This window comes from Strongylocentrotus purpuratus, unplaced genomic scaffold (genome assembly GCF_000002235.5).
Source record: "Strongylocentrotus purpuratus isolate Spur 01 unplaced genomic scaffold, Spur_5.0 spur5_scaffold_8, whole genome shotgun sequence".
NCBI lineage: Eukaryota > Metazoa > Echinodermata > Echinoidea > Camarodonta > Strongylocentrotidae > Strongylocentrotus > Strongylocentrotus purpuratus.
This window is the reverse complement of record NW_022145614.1, coordinates 13,015,929-13,038,439: the sequence shown is the minus strand read 5'-3', so window position 1 is coordinate 13,038,439 and position 22,511 is coordinate 13,015,929. Positions and strand designations below refer to the sequence as shown.

The 22,511-nt window shown below is 38.3% G+C and overlaps 1 long non-coding RNA gene across 1 annotated transcript; it reads right to left on the bottom strand.

Moving 5' to 3' along the window:
- LOC105439892 lies at positions 1 to 9,122 on the bottom strand. The gene is made up of 3 exons (XR_004062364.1): positions 8,894 to 9,122; positions 5,014 to 5,119; positions 1 to 413 (listed from the first exon to the last, which is right to left on the bottom strand). It is a non-coding gene; the product is annotated as an uncharacterized LOC105439892 (long non-coding RNA).
- Positions 9,123 to 22,511: the final 13,389 nt, after the last annotated feature.

The window sequence follows — 22,511 nt, the reverse complement described above, 5'->3', positions numbered from 1 at the left end:
TTTTCGACTTCATTTTCATCATCCCTTTTATTTCGTTTTCGTAATCACCTTTCCCCTTACTTTGAATGGGTTAATCACTTCTAAGATTTGACCTCAAAGTAATTTGATCGGGCATATCTACCATATATAATGTTGGGTCAACCGTGGAAATGCATCCCTGGTCAATGTTTAACAAGATGACCAATATCAAAGAGATCAATCGAACATCTCCTTTTAAATCTCAAAATCCGGTTAATTCCTTGATAAACAGATCGCACTCCCGTCGCGTGCCCATAACGGGTCCACGTGGCAGCCCTGGGGCACATCCTCAACTTGTCCCAAGGTACGCGGATCACTTACAGAACACTGGTTGTACTGTTGGCTTCTGATGCAGCTGTGCTCTTTATTAGCTGTCGCCCTCTACCGTTCGAAAACTGTCAGAAGAGATACGTTTGAAATGGTACGTTGTTAATCAAAATGAATGCCAATTCCCAACTGAGTTTACATTACGGATAGTTTCTTTCCCGAGTGCCTGATGCTTACTGTAATTTTCTTTCATGTAGCACATTTTTGTAATTTGTGCTAGTTCTAAGGTCAATACTCAGTTGCACAAACCTTTTAGAAGCTTTCTGAAAGCCAAAATGTAACTGAAATTAGAAAACAAAGCTTTGGATGATTTGTGATCTCGTTTATAAATCGATTACTTAATTTCAAGATAAATGTTTTGTGATAGAATGAATAATCATGATAATAAATTATTACTTTAATTGGTGTTATAGCTGATTCTGAATCGCTCTATTAACAATACAGTGAAAAGTAATATTCTATCTAAAGTGATTATAATGTGGTACATATTTGCACACGCAGAAAAGATGTAGGCCTACATGGGGATCGCGGAAGACCGGCAGCCCATGAGAACGTCAAGTTGAGTCTCGTGGGCTGTCGGTCTCGTGAATCTCTAGATAACTTTTAAAGGCATCGTTTAACAATGTTAAATCTGAGATGCGCGGTCCTACGTGTTATGGTGTAAAATTGAAGCCCTACAAAAATTGCGCTTCAAAATGACCAAGAAGTGACTCAAATAAGTTAAAATCTTTGAGTGACCGGTTTTACCATACTCGTTTTACCCAGTAAACTGTAATGTTATGAAAACCGTTAGGAAAACGTAAAATTTGATTTCGATTTCCAATGATAAATATCTTGATAATCAGACAGGGGATAGGCTTGTATGATGGGGTTCCTGACTGACTTAAAAGTTTATAATTATCATTGCAGCATGAGCTAAATCCAGGATTTTGTTTAAGAATGTGAAAGTCACCCAGTCCTTTTAAAAGGCCCAAGAGGGAGCTGTTGGTCAAATGGGTTGTCGGTCTCATGGACTGTCGGTTCCTTCTTCGGGTTCATCCATAGTGAATGGGACGATCAAAACAGGTGTTCTTCCGAGATGATCAAGAACAGAGACGAACGAGACTACATAGAGACCCCCCTCCCCCTCCCCCTCCCCTCCCCCATCTCTCTCTTCTTCTTTGTGTATGTGTGTGTGTGTGGGGGGGGGGGGGGGTAGGCAGTAGATGATGATTACAAATTATATAATATCTGATGTGATGTGATTCGATTTTATTTTATCATCAAAGAGAAAAGGCTCCGTTAAATCTCACGTTATTGGAGTAAAACATAATGCTATAGTTTTTAAAGTGTTCGATGGAAAATACAACGTATAGATCAAATTATATCTTGTTACAATGTACATAAACTATGAAACTATCACTTCGAGACACAGTTACACTAGCGAATCAGCAGGAAAAGCAACAATAACATATCTATGATTACAGTCTCTATCAACAGTGAAATGAAGATATGGTTACGGTGTACATCAGCAAACAGATGGAAAATGTGAAATTTTGTGATTTCAGACACGGCCGCTGTTTCACTTTTGATGCGATGAGAGGATAAGGTTCTCACCCCCGCTCCCCTAGGTAAGCCCTGGGGAGACATCTTACACAGTCGGATGCGTTGGATAACACAATCTGGGGGGTGGGGGGGGGGGGTGTTTCACAAAGATCCTTAGTTGAACTTATCTCTAAGTTGGACTTAAAAATTATGGAAAGCCGTTAGCATCTTTGAAAATATTTTGTAAATGCTATTTTAAAAGGTATAACATGTTGATTCAAATCAATCATATATTTTTATTATCATGGGAGATTTCATGTTCTTGATGGGGAATTTATAAAAAGGCTAAAGTACTTGGATTTTTGCTTTTGATTTTATTGTATTTTAAGGCTACACATGGCTCTCCATAATTTTTAAGTCCAACCTAGAGATAAGTTCAACTTAGGATCTTTGTGAAACACCCCTGGGGGGTGTTTCACAAAGATCCTAAGTAGAACTTAACACTAAGTTTGACTTAAAAATTATGGACAGCCATTGGGGCCTTAAAATGAAATATACTCAAAAGCAGAAATTCAAGTATTTTAGACATTTTATAAATTCCACAACAAGAATATGAAATCTCCTTGATGATAGAAAATATGAATGATTTGAATAAACATTTTATGCCTTTCAAAAATATTTTTACCAAATATTTTCAAAGATGCTAATGGCTGTCCATAATTTTTAAGTCCAACTTAGAGTTAAGTTCTACTTAGAATCTTTGTGAAACACCCCCCAGGTCTATTACAATGTACCTATTTGGTATATTGCTCATTTAGTTTAATTCCCAGTTTGTCTGATGTTCATTTTTGGCATATATCCGTATGGTCTAATGATAATTCAATCTTAAATCACAATAATCATCAAATGATTATTGGTCGTTATGGATTGTAGAAACAAAATAAGCATTAAAGCCCCACTGCACTACTTGTAGCTACCTGCGCCCTCTATATAACAAACAATGCCTAATCGGTGACCATTGGTCCCCCATGATCCTCTTTTTCTTATGTTAACTGATAGCTGAGTTGATGAGATAACCACCTGTCCAGTGACCTTGCAGGGCGGTCTAATCCCTCCTGTAAACTATGGCAGATAAGCTTTAAACAAACTGGGAATCAGACTATTTGGCAATTAGACTAAATGGCTACCAGACCGAGTGGGTACTAGACTAATTAGAGATTAGACCATATGGAAATTAAAACAAATTACTATCAGCCTAAATAGTCATTCGACCAAATTAATGATAAGTACATGTAGACGAAATGATTATAAGACCATGTAGATAGTAGACGGGCTGGGTGTAGATCATATGGGAATATACTGATTAGATAGTAGACGAACTTGTTGTAGACCAATTGGTAATTCACTCTTGGAGTTATCATCAGCCGAATATCAAATAAAAGGGGAGATAGCTGCCACCCCAAAGAAAATTCTTTCAGCGTTTTAGATAACCCAATGACTCGTTTATTTTGCGTAACGTGACTTTTTTTTTTTCTTCCAAGACGCACGTCGGCAAGTTTAGAAGAAAAAAATGATTGCTGACAAATTATGAGGGCCATATTTCCTCAACACCCTGTATTTGGCCAAAAAATGTTACCACTGTTATATGTAAGATTACGTAAAATACTACCAACACATCCACATATTCCGATGATGATGAGCACAAGAGCTTCTCGAGACTATTTTTGACAGGACATGACAGGGCAGGAAATAATAAATTAGGTAAGGGAAGAAAAAAAGAGAGAAAGAGAGAGACAGAGAGACAGAGAGACAGAGAGGGAGAGAGAGAGAGAGAGGGAGAGAGAGAGAAAGAGAGAGAGAGAGAGAGAGAGAGAGAGAGAGAGAGAGAGAGAAGGGGAGAGGGGGGGGGGGGGGGAGGGAGGGTAAATAGGCCTATTGCAGGAAAATTCGGTGTGGGGAGCTTCAAAACCACTTGTTTAATTGGTTGGCCAGGCATAATTATGACACACTGGGTCAAAATATATCAAAAATATACCAGATTTTGGGATTTCATAAAGTAACGTTAATTGGTTAAGTCGGGACTCCCCGGTTGCCAAATTACATCCAATCGACCCTTATGTGGTCTCAGTAGCATCTACGCACGGCCAAATTGATAATGTAAACTATCGCAAATTGGAAGGGGCCATGCTTAAATTATTTAGTAACAACAAGTGATTAGAATCTAAGGTTAATTTCAAATGCAAGTAATACGGAGAAACTGAAATAAAGATATGCATAGAGGCTTAAAATAACTCAATATTTATGCTGATGTCATGTTTTAAAGCACATTTTCATTTTGTAATCTGTATGAATGGGAAAAGAAGAAGAAAAAAAAAACGATTTATAAAGCCAAATAAATCATGACATAATTTGTTGTACAGTACCAGTAACCTTATTTCTTTATTCATCAATAATCGTATGTACTTTCATGTCTTGTGTTTTTCACATTCCCTTTTTTTCCAATGTTGGTAACTTACATGTGAAAATGGTGTTTTAAATGAAATATATAAAATATAGATTTTAATAATTCAGCATTCGCACGTTCTGCTTTTTGTTCGATTGCATACATACCCTACATATATCCATTCCGAGTTCAGTGTTTATATTTTCTAACATCTTATTTTTAGTCAGCACTTGAAAAAATGTCTGGTGTAAACAAAAAATGCTCTTTTATTATAGATCATTTTCAGAGCTTTCCATTTAGCCTTTAGAGTATAAATTACCCATTTATGGTGTCTTTACATCCTCTGTTTAAAAAAAAAAGCAACCAAAGAGCAACAAAAACAATTTAAAAAATACGTCCGTGACTCGTTGAGCGTATAGTCAACTAAAAATGTTTGGCACCAACATTTCAAAGATGGCGCCTTTCATCGAGGTCTTCTTTCTCATCATCATGACGCTATTCTCGTCCAACCCAACCCCTGTAGATCTATTGCGCCAAATAATTATTATGAGGAAACATAAACTGCAGTATTTGAAGATAAACCGATGATTTATTACTCCTTAAACATGATATCAAAATTGTAATTTTATCTTTATGATCCTATTTGAGTCCCAAATCAATTATTTTCTGTTAATATGATATTCTTTTTTTTCTCCATTTACCTGCGATTAAACGTTAAATTTTTGTGACATCCGTTTTGGTATCCGGTTTGCATCCGGCGTCAGCAATCTCTTCCGGGTAACTTTCATCTTGGCTCAGCCCCCGTTCCTATGGCAAAAAGCACAGATTTAACGAAGAATTCAAATATATGAAATATCATATCAGCAAATAAACAAGGCAATAGCGGAACTAAGAACAAAAATTACTAATTTCAAGTTCAAGTACGGTGGACGAAAGTTTGCACAGATTTAAATGTCATTAGTGAGCAATCTATAAAAGCAGGGACAGTCCATCGTGCCCTTTGACCTGGTATGAGAGAGGCTATCGTGTGCAGGTCAGTCTGAAACTACATAGAAACCTCTTTAGAAGCACGGACCCTCGTGATGTTTTGTTTGTTTGTTTTTATTTCCGTAAGTTTGAAAATAAAATACAAATACAAAACAGTACAATTTAAAAGAAAAACGAAATACAATACAAGAGAGATAATGGGAATCATACGGCTCGAGACCCACAATCAGCTGCAAAAGTATGTTATTGATGATGGTCTTCCAAGGGGCCAGAAAACAAAAGATTCAAAAGATGCAGACACAATAAATTAAACAAATATATATATATATATATATATATATATATATATATATATATATATATATATAGTTTAACTACTACAGGAAAAGAAGAAGGTAACAATCCAAGTTAAGGAGTAGATTTGTTAAACATTCTTTTAACTTGAAAAACATCTATTTGTTAAGGCTGTTTTTAAAAGGCCCAGTAGAAGTAAATTCGTGAATATTTTGTGGGATTCTATTAAAACGAAGAGCGGCTCAATAAATAAACATCCTTTTGCAATTATTTGTTCTTGATTTTGGTAAACAAATATCATTTTTTTATTTCGAAGGGAATACGGGGTCGATTTTATTTTGAACATTTCCTACTTATAATCTGGAGCTTCACCATTTGAAATATTCTTAGTGAATAAGGTCGGGATGATGAAGAAGAAGATATCATGGAAATATGAGTTGCATAAGAATGATAAGATAATAAGAATATTTTTTTCGCACCAAGTTTGGCACACTTTACAGTCTGCATGTGCAGAAAGGGCACATTTCGTTGCCTTGTAAATTTGTTGTTTAAGTGTATTTTTGAAGCCACTTGGTGGGAAGAACGGGGACCCCAAGTAGACCCACAGCTAAAGAGACCGACAGTCCACAAGACCAACAATAACAACTGACAACTAATGAACGGACCGACAATTTTGGTCTTCTGATCGACATAACGATCTCGTGGGCTGTCGGTCATGGCATATCTGGACATTAGTGTCAAGGGGGGGGGGGTATTCTAGTCAATGGTCGATGTATTAAAAAAAGAAAATCAATTAAATAATGTGGGCGGGTAGGGGATACTTCCCTTACCCATATATTCGTAAATTCAAAATGTTAACATTTTGATTTCGATGAGATATTACATTGTATTTGCAAAATTAGTCAACAACGGGTTCCAGTCAACCTAAGGAAATTTGCAAGCGAGCGCAGCAGCCTAACATACATGATTGAGAAAACATCCAAGACTATACAAGGTTTAACATAATTTGTAATGGTCATTAACTTTCTAATAATGTCCTCCCCAATACTATAAGTGAAAACTTTTGTTTTGTCTTGGTCGGAAATCTGTCAGGGGGACACAAACTGCCCCTTCAAACATTCTAATGGCTGTAAGTCTCGTGGACCGTCAGCCTGGTAGACTATATACATGTAACCTAAATAACTAGAAGCCCTGCAACAAACTTTGTAGATTGAACCTTTCTAGGGTGGGGTCAGGTGGTCTTGCTTATGGGTTCATTCACCGACCCCTGACGACCCCCACCTACTCCTATGACAGCCCCCATCGGTCATCATCTCCCAATCATGATAAGGATGCGCATCTTTTATCCCCTATCTGCTTGTGTAGATGATAATTCGGAATTCAAGCTTGGATTTGAAATGTCTTATTTCGATGTTTCCTTTTTTGGACTTTGGGTTGTATGCATATACTTGTTTTACTTTCTACTTTCCCCTTCTTTTCCGTTATTGTCTCAATTTTATCATGATTATTATTTCTGCGTTCTTCGTGCACGAATATACGCTCTATTCTTCTCTGGGAGAAGAATATAATACATGGAAGAGACCCCCCCCCCCCCCCGTCGTCTTCACACTTTCCTGCGCATATACCTGTTTTTCCAAAGAGTTTCTTATAGATTTTCGGTAATTATTCTGATGATTCATGATTTCATTGACGCTGTCTCTGTGGCTTGTATTCTATTGACGCAACGGTCCATAATAAATACGCTGCACACGAGGCGTAATTTGCCAGCGTCTGTGACAGCTGTGGTCTTTGACGAGTCATTTAGGAGCAATTGTAAAATGAATGGTTCTAACATAGTGCTTTTAATAACCAGTATGGGCTAGCTTCCTTCGCTTGAGTGATTAGCGCAGGTAAAGACGCAATCGAATCGACGCATCGTATGCAACGAACATAACAAGACGACCCCACCCAAATTCTTTTGATCAAGTTTCAAGGTCATCTTAGAGTGGTTAGATCATCTCTTAGATGGATTAGCGCAGGGAATGGCGCAATCGAAGAGACACATCGTGTGCGATGGATATAACGAGGCGACCCCACCCAGATTCTTTTGGAGTATGACAACTCTACCTGATCAGGTTTCACGGTCACCCTAGAGTGATTAGATCATCTTTCGATTTATGACAAAGTTCTTGGTAGGAGATAAACGAGGTGACAAGTGAACGGTCAATTCTGACTGACTGACCACTCTGCTCTATTCCCATAACATTCTACAGGTGGGAAGAGAGTTCATCTTCCAGGGGTCATGCACGAAGACTTGCAGGTGAGGAAAGAGGAGTCGAGAAGAAGATGCTACTAGCACGCTCGCAGAGACTTTAACAAAAATCAATCTAAGAAAAACGTCAATAACCTCGTCGTCACCTATTGATATGTGCGAATAATTATGACGATGGCAAGTTACGTAATCCTAACATTATTTCTTTAGGCAATTCATGTACAATGAATGGAGTATTGAAATTTATTTCTTGAGATTATTTACAATCGTTATGATACCGTTTCGTTTCGATTTCTGTTCTCATTTTTGTCTGTGAAAAGATAGACGTATAAAAACATCGATTCTTCTACTGTTTTCGAGTTCCCTTGCCCATTTCATTTCAATTCAGATTCAGATTCAGATTAATTCTATTGGTCCATTTGGAAATTCATTAAAAAATATGCGTATTCTAAACAATTTTTTAAAAATTGAAAACATAGATGAATTAATTGAAACGGGTTAAGTTACCAAACACATCAAACTTCCCTGAAGGTTAGTCCTGTCAACTTCAGTCGCAAGGTTGAGGGTTCGAATCCCTGCTCTTGCTGGGCGCATGCCCTTACATTTGACATTTGATTAAAACATCAAGTTCAACTGGGAAGGTCAGACCCCTCTTTAGCTGGCCATGCTACTTTAATATGGGGATGACCACAGGCTTACATCGTAAAGGGCTGTGGAGGGGGTAACTCCTGTTTCAGCTCCTGGAGTAAGTGGCTATGTACGACCCCTAGTAATATTTGGGTTGGGAACAAGTTGCCCAAGTCAACTTTTCTTGAGGTTTTTCTCTTGCAGGTTTTTCGGCATGTTCCTGGATCTAGGATCTGCAGAATGAAATTAAAGAATATATCTGCGTATACTCTCGAACTAGGAGAAGTAAGGTCCGTATCAGGGTCTGTATGCAATTAATTGTCATGTGCATCGGAACAGAATTTCTCGAAGGACACTGTAAATCGAATGCTTATTAACAAGTGTAAGCCAAAAGATATGTTCTTCTTTTCTGTTTGCGATACCTTTCTCACAGCCACGTCCCTAATATCCATCGTCCATCAGCGTATCAAATCCGCATCAAGTCCGCTCACCATGGTAACGAGATGAAACGTCTCCTCATGGATGCCCACCGCGGAGAAGCTAGTCTGGCAGACGATAACAAGGGCCTGACGATGCCGGGCCAAGTGGACATTGTCAACTTGACCTCATTCCCATCGGCTAACTATTTAGCGTCCCGTCGTACCTGGGATCGGAGCGGGCAGGCAGAGAAATGAAAACAATAACAAGCAAATTACGAGCTCGTCTCATCTAGGAATGGTGATCAGTGTGGGAGGACAGAGAGGAAGAGGAGCAGGTGGGGGCAGAGAGATGAGGGAGGGCGAGAGAAAGAGAGAGAGAGGGAGAGGGAGAGAGAGAGAGGATGAGGGGGAGATGGGAGGCTAGAAAGAAGAGAGAGATGAGGGAGAGAGAGAAAGAAAGAGAGAGAGAGAGAGAGAGAGAGAGAGAGAGAGAGAGAGAGAGTGGGAGGGGGTGAGGGGAGGAGGCTAAAAAGGAGAGGTAGGCAAAAAAGTAGATAGACATAACGTGACCTAACATTTTCCTTTACCATTCGTGATAACATCCAAATGGTAAAGGAAAACTCGGAATGACGAAAAAACTCTAAAGATGAACATTAGGAGTGTCGAAATCTCGTTAAAACAACGGACAGTGGGTTTGACAGCCTTCTATAAAAACGAATATTCGGAATGACGAAAGTCTGGAATAAAGACGAAACATCAGAAAGAAGAAACTATTTAAAAACGGTTACATGTATTAGGAAAGACGAAAATTCGAAATAACGAACCTTCGTAAAAACGAACATTTTGGAATGACGAACCTTTGTGGTGACGAACCTTCGTAAAAACTGACATTCGGTATTACAAATCTTCGTAAAAAGAACATTCGGAACAACGAGCCTTCTGGTACATGCAGTGGCGTACGCACGATTTTTTTCAAGGTGGGGGGGGGGGGGGGGGGGGTGGCGGGTGAGAGGACACTTTTTTTGGGGGGGGGGGGGGGTAAGAGGACACTTTTTTTTTGGTCCCAAAAAAAAAATCGCAACGACTCAGCCAGCCGCTGAATAAGCGGGGGGGGGGGGGGGGGTGGGGGTAAGAGGGCACTTTTTTTTTTTTGGGGGGGGGGGTCTCGAAATTTGAACATTTGACATTTTGATCCGTAGGGGGGGGGGGTAAGGTCATTTTTTTTAGGTCAGCCATTGGCATCAAAAAAAAAATCCACAAATGGGGGGGGGGGGGGGTTGCTCATACACACATAAAAAAAAAGGCCAGGCTCCCTATAAGGGGTGACGCCCAGGCTTACACCAAAAGGTTGTGAAGGGGGCAACCCTGTTTCAGCCTATATATATGGCTCTTGCTAAAATCTAACTTGTTTCAGCTGCCCATTACATCTTTTCTTGAACTTTTGTTGCCGACTGCTTCTCACAATTGTATAATGGTCATTTAAAGGGTCACTACAAGTTTGTACGTTCGTCTTTGATGTGCAGATATTCATTTGACAGCTTAGAAAGTTTGTCAGACATGGAAGATACAACAAAATAAGAACAAATCATCGTCATGATTTCGTTTGATAATTATTGTATGTCCTGATCTCAAAAGAATGATGGAGAATGAGCGGAGGAGGAAACCAAAGAAAAAAGGATGACAAAAGATGCTGGATAATGTACAACATAATGTAACATAACGTGAATTAGATGGGATTTATAAGGATTAATCGTTCCTCGACCGACAGGCGAATCATCGTTCCAATGTCGACAATGTCGGGTCACCGCTCCTACATAACTCTGCGTACGAAGTGGCTTCTTCGATTTCCCCGTCCCATTTATCTCAAAATGTGCATAGCATCATGAGTACAGGTGATCCCGAATGACTGATGACATTCCCGGCTCGATCCAAACCAAATTATTTTTGAAAGAATGAAAGTTTACTTTTTCTGCTAAAGTTCGGGAAAATCTCTGACATCTATGTCATGTTGTAATACCCATTGGCGTATAGCGTGGGCAGAGCTTTGTGGGCAAGGTCCGCCGGTTTTATTAAGTAGTATAAAGTCGAAGACCCCCAGTTACATGTACTTCACTCGCACAGTGAATTACGTAAGAGAAGAAGCCCCGTTGTAACACATGTTTAATATAATACTATAATGCTCTCGAGTCATGACTGCCTCATCTTTTTCTCAAAAACTACACGCGGTCTCTGGTCTTGGAATATGCGCTTTTAGTAAGTAGCACAATGAGCAAAAACTTTAAGGGGGGCAAAAAGCAAAACAAAGTACAAGTTACACGAAAGTGAGAAAAAACCCTGAAAATCATGTCGTTTTGGTAACTTTTTTAAATCACTGGTGTTGTTGTTTTTGTTTTGTTTGTTTGTTTGTTTGTTTGTTTTGTTTGTTTGTTTGTTTGTTTGTTGTTTGTTGTTTTTTTTTTTGGGGGGGGGGGCCAACCGCCCCAATCCCTACCCCATCCTCATCCCCACCAGTACGCCAGGGCTTTTAGTACTTCATATATCCTGTATCATATACTACTCCAACCTCTGTGTCTGTAATCCTAAGACTACCCAATCAATGGTTCAGAGACCTTTGTGATCCATAAACCATATTTTCTCGGAGAAAAGTATTTCCTCGTATTTCCAAGGTCAACCATTCATATAAATGATTTCTTTTCAACGACTGGTATCCCTAGATGCACAAAATAGCGTTTTGAACATGTTTTTTCCGGCTTCTTGAAAACTTACCAGTAAAATTGGTTTAAAAGTCAGGGGATATAACGGCTAATTTGTGTTGTCAAAGTGCGAAATGTGACACTGAATTATTAGAGTCTTTACATTAAAGGTAAAGACCAGTTATGGTCATGCGATTGCATTGTGAAAGAAACGTTGTGGAATCGATCAGAAAAGGTTGATCATCTAGCATCTAGCATCTGCAAGGTTCTGGAATCATCTGGAATACACAGAAAGATGTATATGGGACTACCCTATATCTCTCACAGACCATGAGAGAAACAAACTTACCAAATATATGAATTAGTAGGCGGTTTCCCGGCAAATTTTTTATCATCATGTATTAGTCAAAACATATTCTTTCACATGATTGGTAATGAGAGCTTCCATTTCATTTTTTGAAATTGGGGCGTTTCCAATACTGGTCTTTACCTTTAAACATGCATATCCAAGTCTGATATTCCAACCATTAACAACATTCGCTTGGCAAGTAAAAGGGGGTTTACTATCTGCTCACCTGTTTTCATCCATCGCAATCATTTCGTGATTACTTTTAGAATCTGTGAATAAAAGGCAATTTGCAGATTTTGCACACAAAGCTATCTCAGTAATACTTCCCTAAAAATATCGATTACATTAAGTTTGTAGTGGACAATTCTAAAGTGATTTGAGGCCCAGGGTTCGAAGCTCGGGATAAATGCCCCCTTGACCGATGAGAAGGCATTTTATCGTCAGTTTTCACTCTCGACCTAGGTATGACAAATGGGTAACTGACAGGACGATATACTTTAAATGTTTTAAGCCTACATATTTACTATAGCATGCAGATTCGATTAAGCAAGGAAGTACATAGAGCGTATCTAAATATTTTTTTAGATCATGTATGTAGACGGCGCTAGAAAAAAAATTACCCATTGAATTTATTGAATTATATTTCAAAGAAAGTGTTCAAAAGATCAGAAGATAAATGGTGCTAGTATTTATTTTTAAAACGGATAGTGAGAATGAGAAAACATGTGACAGAAGCGATTGATGAATGAGTGGAACACACATGATGATGCATCATGATTACGAAGAGACTGAAACTTATCATATCATGATACAGAAACACAAAAAGGAGGTTTTGAAAAAAGTATTCATTTATCTCGAATAATGCCACTTCAAGACATTTTTCTTCCAAATCCCCCTTTATCATAACATGAAGGTATGCTGGATCTCTTTTGCCCCATTTCTTCCAAGTTTTGGTTCAATGTCACTTTGACCAAATATGGTCATATCATCTCCTTGGCAGTGAATGAACCAGTGATAACATGATGTAATTTATGACGGGTGGCTTACCGCTACCCCGCGGGATCAAGAGAGGGGTGGGAGAGGTGCAAGAGTAGTCTGCGATTACAGACCAAAATACCACATAATAATAATAATAATATCTGAAATAAATATTTATAATGTCCGACTTCCACCAAAAAGTTTCCCCTTTGATGCGATTATAAAAATTAAAACAAATGTTCTATATACATTATTGGCAGATGCAGGGGATGGGGGTGGGGGTCACAAGCCCCTGGAGAAAATCATCTGACATGTCTTTAATTACACACAGAAATGTGCCCCCTAAACAAAACGAATAATTTCCTTTGCCTCTCCCTGTAGACAATTTAATTTTTTTAGGCGCGGAGGCACCTAAAAATGTGAAAGTGACAAATCGTTTTCAAAAATAAATATATAATAATAACAATAAATTAATCTTTTCAGCATGTCAGCGGTTATTTTCACTAAGATTGGTGGAGGGGGGGGGGGGTGCTTCATCGGACTTGAGGTCCCCTGCAAAGTTATCATGGATACGCTAATGATACATGGCTGAATAATCGAATAAAAGTTGGAAGGTTCCCTATAATATAAGGGGATGACACCCAGGCTTATATCCAAAAGGGCTGTGAAGGAGGTGACCCTTTTTTTTCTCCAGCCCATCTTACAAGCCCCAAGGAGTTAGTGGCTTCGGATCCTGGTAATATTCTGCTTGGATCAACTGTCCAATTCTTCTTTTCTTTTCTAGCTTTTAAAGAAATATTCCAAATCAAATTAAAAAAAAAAAACATCCAATTAGCGCATTTCTGTATTCACAATATCGCGCTCCCTAGAAGACTTCAATACTTTGTTTGCAGGGGGGGGGGGGGATGGTATTTGTATGACATAAGCACGATCTTTTGTCAAAAGTCCGTATTTAAGACTAGTATAGAATATGTTTTTGAGAGGCAGACATGCCCAACATATATGAGGAGGTGATAAAAGAAGAGGAGCCATGAACCAGCATCAACTTCTTCATGCCCTTTGTCAAAAAACGAAAAAGAAAAGAGAATTATTTTTGGAGTGGATCTGGTAACATGCAGAATCAAGACAGACACTGATTCATTCCTTCAGCGATCGAGGTGATTTGCAACATGTTTAATGGGAGATGGCATGTGGGGGAGATTTATAAGTCATGTTCATGAGTTTGAAAATAGAGTTGGAATATGAATGAAATTTATCCGCTTCCAATTCAGCGTTGTTTTTGTAAAATCACAAAAAGAGTCGGCGTTTGCCGTCGAGTAAATAGCCTGATATCAGGAAACTGGATTGTAGTCGACCTTTTTTGTTTTACTCTCTCTGTTCTCTTGACACTGTTGCATTTTATTTTGAAGTGTATGCCCATTCACATTATGTTAGCTCAGAATCGGATTGTTCCATGATTGCAAACAAAATATTGCATTTTCGATTTTTTTTTTTTTTTTTTTTTTTGTTCACATCACATTGTAACTTCTTTCATAATGCTATAACGAATGCGTGAAACATTTCATGAAATATTATTTGAACGAGAGGCGAAGCTTAGGAAAATGGGACATTATTATGATGAACAAAAACGGAAGATGTGGAACGATTTAACCAGCCAGCACCATCCCCTCCCCGAATCCTAACCCCATAAAGTAGGAACAAATATGAACTATATAGGACGAATCACAGCCTCTCCCTGGCAAAGGGATGCGCTGATTCGGTTTGTACTTTTTACAAGTCCCTGGATTGTATGTATTTCCGCTACTACAAATGAAACGCCCCTCCCACCTGTTCTTCATACAGTAATGGATTAATCTGCTAATATTTCTAATTTTTTGTATGGATAGATGTTTGAGATTCTTGGGCGGTCCACATTTACTTCATATCAGATTTGATATCCCTTTACATTATCCTCATCAAATCATTATCATCCCGATCCTCCACCCTTTTTTCTAACATCAATCCTTCCATTTAATTCCGCGTTCTCCTTGCTCCTTCTTTCATAAAATCTGTTCCCCTCTCTACCGCATCCATCATTCATTTTCCCCCTCCTACTCCTTTCACACATGCTACGTTTTGTCATCAAAATACTCATCCCCCTCTACCGTTCATTATCTCCCCCTTCCTGTCTTACCCTTCTCGACCACACCCAAGGCAATATTTCTCTCCAATTTGTACCACTCTTTACCACCATAACCATTACCTCTTACCCCTTCCCTTTCCTTTCCTTTCCTTTACCCCTCTCCCCATTATCTGATTAACATATATCCTCCCCTTTCATTCCCTATTGTTTACTTTTTCCAACAACGCCCTACCTCCCTCAAAGCTGTTACCCCCCTACTATACCACCACACCCATTAGATCTTACCCCTTCCTCAATCCCTTTCATTACCCCTCCCCTGTCTCCATCACAAACATACACACCTGCCGTCAAGTTCAACACCAAATTGAAGTAAGTTTGTTTGCATGTCTTTGTTTGCCCCTCTCTCTCTTTCTCTCACATCATGTAATGATGATGTAGCGTGGAGGGAGCATCGCCGTCGTCCAGGGTTGGGGATGCAGGCTTCTATAGTCTAGAATTATAGACCGTAGATCAATCTGTGAACCTTTAACATAAAAGAGAAAATGAGAAAAAATAAGGCGCATATTGTGTTTTTAATTGTGTGTGAAAACATCCTCATTGATGAATCAATAACATTTTCCCATGATGACCAAAATATATTTGCTGTGGAATACCTGAATTGCGACCACAGAACACACACATAAAAATACGCGAAAATCATTAAACAATTTATGTTTGATTCAGTTATTAAATGAATGAATGGCAGTAATCATGAAGCTAAATATTATCATGGAAACTACAGTATAACATTGCCTCTTTTTCCTTATCCACGTTGTCCGATCTCACCTATTGAATATGGGCCTGCTTTATATTTAAAAAAAAAGAAGAAAAAAATTACCCAAAATGTGAAAGATATGTTGGGGGGGGGGGGGGGCGGGGACCTAAACGGAACATTTCGTAAATATTCAATTTCCTCTCTAAAACGATGTTTCGCATCATGATATACATTTCTAACAGACTTATTAATATGAAACTGTCTGTGTAACTGAGCATCATGGTTTCCCACGGATCATTGAAGACGGATACATGATCAATTATCCTTATGATCCTGCATAAATCAATAAGACATCATGGTCCAGATTCATGGAATGCACTCCCAGACTCAATAATATCATGTAAAACCCTAAATACATTTGAATTCAATACGAAGAAAGCATTACTATCAGAGTACATTGTTTGATCTTTCCAAGTGCTGAATTAATATTCAATATTATTTCCAAATTACTATAAAACATACATCACTATATTTTATGATTCTTGTATACTTATATAAGTTTTCCGTGTCAGACATATTTACATCAGCATATTTAATTTTTATTTTCACCATCAGCATTATCATCAACATCATCCCCATCATCATCATCACCAGTTTTTTGTTTAACCATCCCGGGCTATCACGCTGTAAAGCAATCGCTTATTGTAATATTCCTTTATCTGCACAATTTCTTAATTAATAATTATTGGTATCTCGTTATCAGTTATATTTTGTTTTAATATAATAATTTATCATTATCGTATTGTATACACTTGCAAAAAGAACTGTTCTATTTTTGATAGGCGTATTTTGTAGCTGAAATATAATTTGATTTGCAGAAGCAAATAAATTCAATTCAATTCAATTCAATTTAATCCTTCCTCCATCCACAATCAGGTCTGAAAACATTAGACTAAGGCAACATTTCCATCAAACAACATGACGTCTGTGTACCTGAATTTGAACAGTTTGATGTATTTGTTAACCTCTACACATTTTTACAGGTGTGCCACGCGAACAGAGGTCAAGGGTCAACAAGGAAAGCGAGCTCCATCACTGGAGTGATGCCTTCTCGCTGGCATGGTGCCAAGTCGAAGAGATGGACAGATAAATGATCGCATCTCTAGTGTCTACGGATGATGAAACATCTCACTTTAAATAATCAATAAAAATTCCCTGCTTGAATTTTCCTTCAAATGTTTTCATCCATCACTAGTACTACTAGAGAGACGACTTTTCATTTGGCATGTTGCCAAGTCGAAGAGATGGAGATATAAGTACATGATCGCATCTCTAGTGTCTACGGATGATGAAACATCTCCTGATAGCATAATCACTTTGAATAATCAATACAAATTCCCTGCTTGAATTTTCCTTCTGATATTTTCATCCAGTACGAGAGATTATGACTTCTCATTTGGCATGTTGCCAACAAGTCAAAGAGATGGAGATATTCCTGATGACATCACTATTGCCACAAATCATAGATGTTGCAACATCTTCTCACAGTACCATAATTTGTTTGCATCACTCATTATTACGTGAATGCTGTATTTGTCACGAAACAAGTGTATTTGCAATCACAGCTCAGCTCCCATTTTTCTTGCATGAAAGCTGTAATAATCTGCTCTCACAGCTAATCAATTTAATCGCATTTTATATTTCTTTTTTCATGTAAGTTGTAAATATTCCTTCGAAATCATCACCTGAAATCTTTCCTTCTAACACGGCTTTCTATTTTCTTATTAAAAAAGGAACTGAAGGATAATGATGTAATGGCATGAGCAGAAATGAAAGCCTTCCTACTACGGTGGTAGAAAAAATGGCCGGTTTAAGTTCCTTGTCTTTTCGTCACCATCTTTGTTTCTTCGAAATCAAAATTGATATACTTCAGTCAATGTAGGAAATTCACTATATCATATTTGATTGGGTCCACGATACAACTACCCCCCCCCCCCTCACCTGACGTTTGCCCTGTCATGAGTTTAAAAAAAAAACAAGTAATAAGAATATTATGTTAGCGTTACTATAAATTGGCGATTTATCAATTCGTTCATTCTTTTTACTACAACTCAACCACCATGTGCATTTATATCAGTTTTATTTAATCTATTCACCGTATTTCATGAGATGTGTCCGGGGGTTGTATTTCTCTCAATTCATCCCGACTGTATATTTCCCTAAGTATTTCCTCCACCTCTTCCGCTTACCCCACTGATCACGACATTTTCTCCCCATTTCTTTCTCCGTAAATTCCCCCCACTTGACACTAAATTTCCATTTCTCGAGAAAGATCGCGTGGGATTATCTATTGAATGCGAGCTCACGCCACGATATCCCAGCATGTGAATCAACGAAACTCCTTATAAAGTCATGAAGATGTATACAAATCATGTCAACAGAAGTCAATTTACCACATGCTTGTGGTCAAACTCCCTCTCCCCATGTGACTGCACTTGATAAATGACGATAACTTTAAACTGAAATGCGTTTGAACACTAACAAATTGTGAATGATTCAAAATGATGACCCCAGGGAGTCCATTATCTGAAGAGGAGAAAATATCGTCCATTAGCTTGTCTGTTTAAGCAACATACATACCCTTTCATGTTCAATAAAACATTTTAATTTTCCAGTCAGAAAATGTAAGCGGTTTATAATGAGTTTATTCAAAACAACACTTTTTGTAAGGGTTCAAATTGTGTTCAGTATACACTTAGAAAAATGCAAGCAACAACAAGACAGGCTTACAAAAATGTAGAAATGAACAAAATCAACTTTTTTGATAGATTTTGGGAAATACACTGGCATCATGTAATTTTTTTTTTTCCCAACCAGAGTTTAAGATATCCTAAGATATAGGTGGGGGTGTGTCTCATTATTTTTTTTTTTTGATGATAATTTTCAAACTGTAAACTTTTTTAGACGCACTGCATGCCTCTACATGTTTATTACACAATTAGACCAGTGCAGCACTAGTGTAAAGAGGGCTGTGAAATCATGATGATGGAGTCCTATGTGTCCAGGCTGCAACTATGCAAACCATAGCAAAAACGAAATATTGTGAATTATTTATGAATATTCTTCCGTTCTTTTTGACCCGGATAAAATTTCGGGAGGACCCCCTGACACTTACTTTTAAGTATCCCTTTGCTATTACTCGGCCATGAAGTGGACAACTTGAACGTCAGTATGAGCGTTTGTTGTGTTTTAGTTGACCGCAAATAATTATTCCAAACAGTTGCATGGGAATTGAGAAATCTCCGACCAATTACAATTCACCCCTTCGAGATGTTTGTGGTCAGTAAACATTACTACTGCATCAAGCAAAATTATGACAGTAATACATCATGTAGGCCTATGCAGAACTGAAGAAATAACGGTCTGTTCGTAAATATCTCAGGCATTTTCAACACAACTGCAAATGACAGTTGTGGGAAGTCTTTAATACTTCCTGAGCGGTAGTAAATTGATAATTTCATATACAGTTACATGTAATTATATTCAAAATATTAAAAACAAACACGTGTGTTATTTGTGGTTAAACTATTACAGGTGTGAAAATCTAGTCACTTTCGAATTCTAAATTCACTAATTTGCATAACATACTTATTAATGATTATTAACTCTCTCGAAAGTATCTTTTACACAGTATCATCCTAAATGAACATTAAAGCACATTTGAAACCACGATCTTGTCTTGGCTGATCTGAACAATTAGTGTTACAAGAAGCTGTTGTTGTTGTTGTTGTTGTTATTTTCCTCCTAGAAAAACTCTCTATTCCCAATTCACGAATCCATGATATACTCGACGTTATCAGCAGCTGTAGTCTACATAAAAAGCACTATAATTTTTCTCGTGGACAGTTTAGCTTGTAACAGTGGCGTAGCGTGGGTCTAGACAGGGAAGGGGCGTCGGCATATTGTTGGGGAGGGAGGGGTGCGATCTTACTAGGTGGATGAATGCGAATTTACAGGGCAACGGAATATAGGGAATAATTATATGGGATGAGGGGTCCTATCATTTTCATTTCATGTACCCTTTCCTACTCTCTCCTTTCTCCTTTCCCCTGTCTCGTTCAATGCTTTTAATTCTTTTCATTGGCCATGCGATGGGGGAGGGGCGCTATCCCTGTGCCCTCTGGAGCTACGCCACTGACCATGCTATTACCCATCTCCTTCAATCACCAATACTCATCAGTCTACTTGCAGGGAGATGCGGTCGAGGTACGCGCGTGTTTGTGAGCGAGCGTGCGTGCGTGCGGAGACCGAGCTGAGTGACCCTGACATTGTGATGACCTTTATACTCCTAGCATGAAACTCTGATCCCATTATGGACCCTTCCACGCTCATGATCGTCTCATTATTTATTCCTGATTGTACATTTTGCCCCGGTGAAGCTGCAAAGGCAGTGGCGTATCCAGCAGGGGAAGGAGCCGAAGTGCCCCCCTCTCCACCCCCGTTCCGCCTCCAACGGTCACTGAGAGAATCTGGGAGAGCTGACAAGTTTCCGAAGTAATAATTATTCGCAGAAAAATAATCACATCCGGATTTAATTTTTGTTTGCGTTCTTTGCCCCCTCCCATAAGTGTCTTTTGGGGAAAAAATGCTGGCCCTTCGCCATTCGTGTAACATTCCTAGAATTCCCCTGTTATAGGGCATTGAGAAAACAAATCGAAGAAAATGACCACACGAGAATTGATATAATTATAAACTGCAATAAGTAAGCTCCATGTGAGGAAATGGAACAACAAAGCTCCTCCGTTTTCACACATATTGTATATGCATCATTTTGATTGAAACGCGAATTACAAAATACCTTAATTAAAATAGTTCACGCAGTCGGCCGTAGTAATGAAAAAGACAACAGTTAATTTTACAGAAGATGTAGGAACGTATTTGCATCCAAACTCGTATAAACTACAATCAATGTTGACTTTCTACCTATACACCATTACCGTACCTGTCAACTCTCCCCCTATTTTATACGATAAAATGTGTTGACGTGAAATGGGAGTGATGAAACATAAGTAGATCGTTATATATAGATTAATGATTCGATGTCGACCAATAAAACCACGAATTTTGAGCTAGTTCTGAATTTGTGAGAACCTCCCCCAAATATCACAGCTGTCTTGTTCTGTACACGAAGCAAAGGCAGCCAGTTTTATCACGACTATGAATTGGAAAAGACACCGTGTCAGTCGTCTTGACATCTATAAAAAAAAAACATTATTGAGGGGGACAATAGCGCACTACACAGTCGTTGTTTAAATTGTCCATTCGGCACTAAAGCCACATTATCACCACACAAATTACACAGGTGACGCAAAAAGTGTTTTAAATAACATAATAATAATAATGCGTAATAAAGCCCCCCCCCCCCCCCCACCCCTCAAAAAAAAAACTGGGCGGTCATTAACCATAAGACATGAGATTATAGAGTTTATTTTCCTTACAATTAACATTTGCCTCGTTGTCGATGTATCTATAAGGCAATAGTTTCATAATGATACCTCATAAATTATCATTTCCGAGTTCATACTAAGGTCGAGATTTTCCTGTACAATATGCAACTATACATTTACAGGACCGCGTGATTAATAAATCACTCCACTTCTTTAAAGTGTTTCTAAATCTCAAACAAAATCAATGTCGACGTAAGGGTCATGATTCCCTTGGAAACGATGAATACTTTCGGTTGCGTTATTATCTATGCTTATTACGGCTACACAGGCGATTAGCGCATCGCCAATAATTCGACGCAATGTCTATGCCCGTTGTACAGTACGCATTCTGTTGTTTGCGTTTACCTCTGCTAATTAATTCAATGACGGCAATTATTCAATGCATGACGCATTAAGGGCCGCGTAAGTCCTGACGCAGTGATACGTCAAGCAAATGACGCCTCGGTGCAACAGGCATGAAGAAAGTAAGCGTTTTATGACGTATTCATACAAAACTGCATATATTGAGAATATTAGTCTTGATACTTTCTGGCTTGAAGAATGGCAAACAGTAATGCTGGCTTTAAAGAGAAGGTTGAGTTCTGGGAAGAGGTGAACAAAAAATTGTGAGCGTTATCATTGTTATTATGCAAGTGTGAAATCACATCAGACATGTTCCATGAAAAGTATGACTCTTCAAATGCCTTCATATTCTAAATATGGCATGTAACAGCATAATAATCGGGACGGATTTCTATGCCACATGATCGTGTAGTCCCATATACATATTTATGTGAAAGTGCTTGTAACTTTACCAAGACTGGGCCAAATTTCTTATCATTTTGATGATTCCAAAACCTTGCAGTACACATCAATACTTATATGCTAGATGATCAACCTTTTCTGATCGATTCCGCACCGTCTCTTTCACAATGCAATCGTATGACCAGAACTCAACTTTATCTTTAAGCTGAAAACGGATTTACGGGAAAGAAAAGTCATGGTCGTTAATTGGTCTAATTTATCATCTTTATAGCGCACTTTTATTGCTTAGAAAGTAAGTCAACCCTTTTCTTTCAGTTAGACCATTAAGTTCCTATAAATCATCGCTTTGTTAGAACATGACGCGTGGATTCTTTGCAGGGGTTACTTGCAATCATGTTTTAATAATCCTCTTTGATTGAATACACGAACAGGATGTCCTTCCCCTTGTAGTTTTCCTTCATAATACTTAAAGAT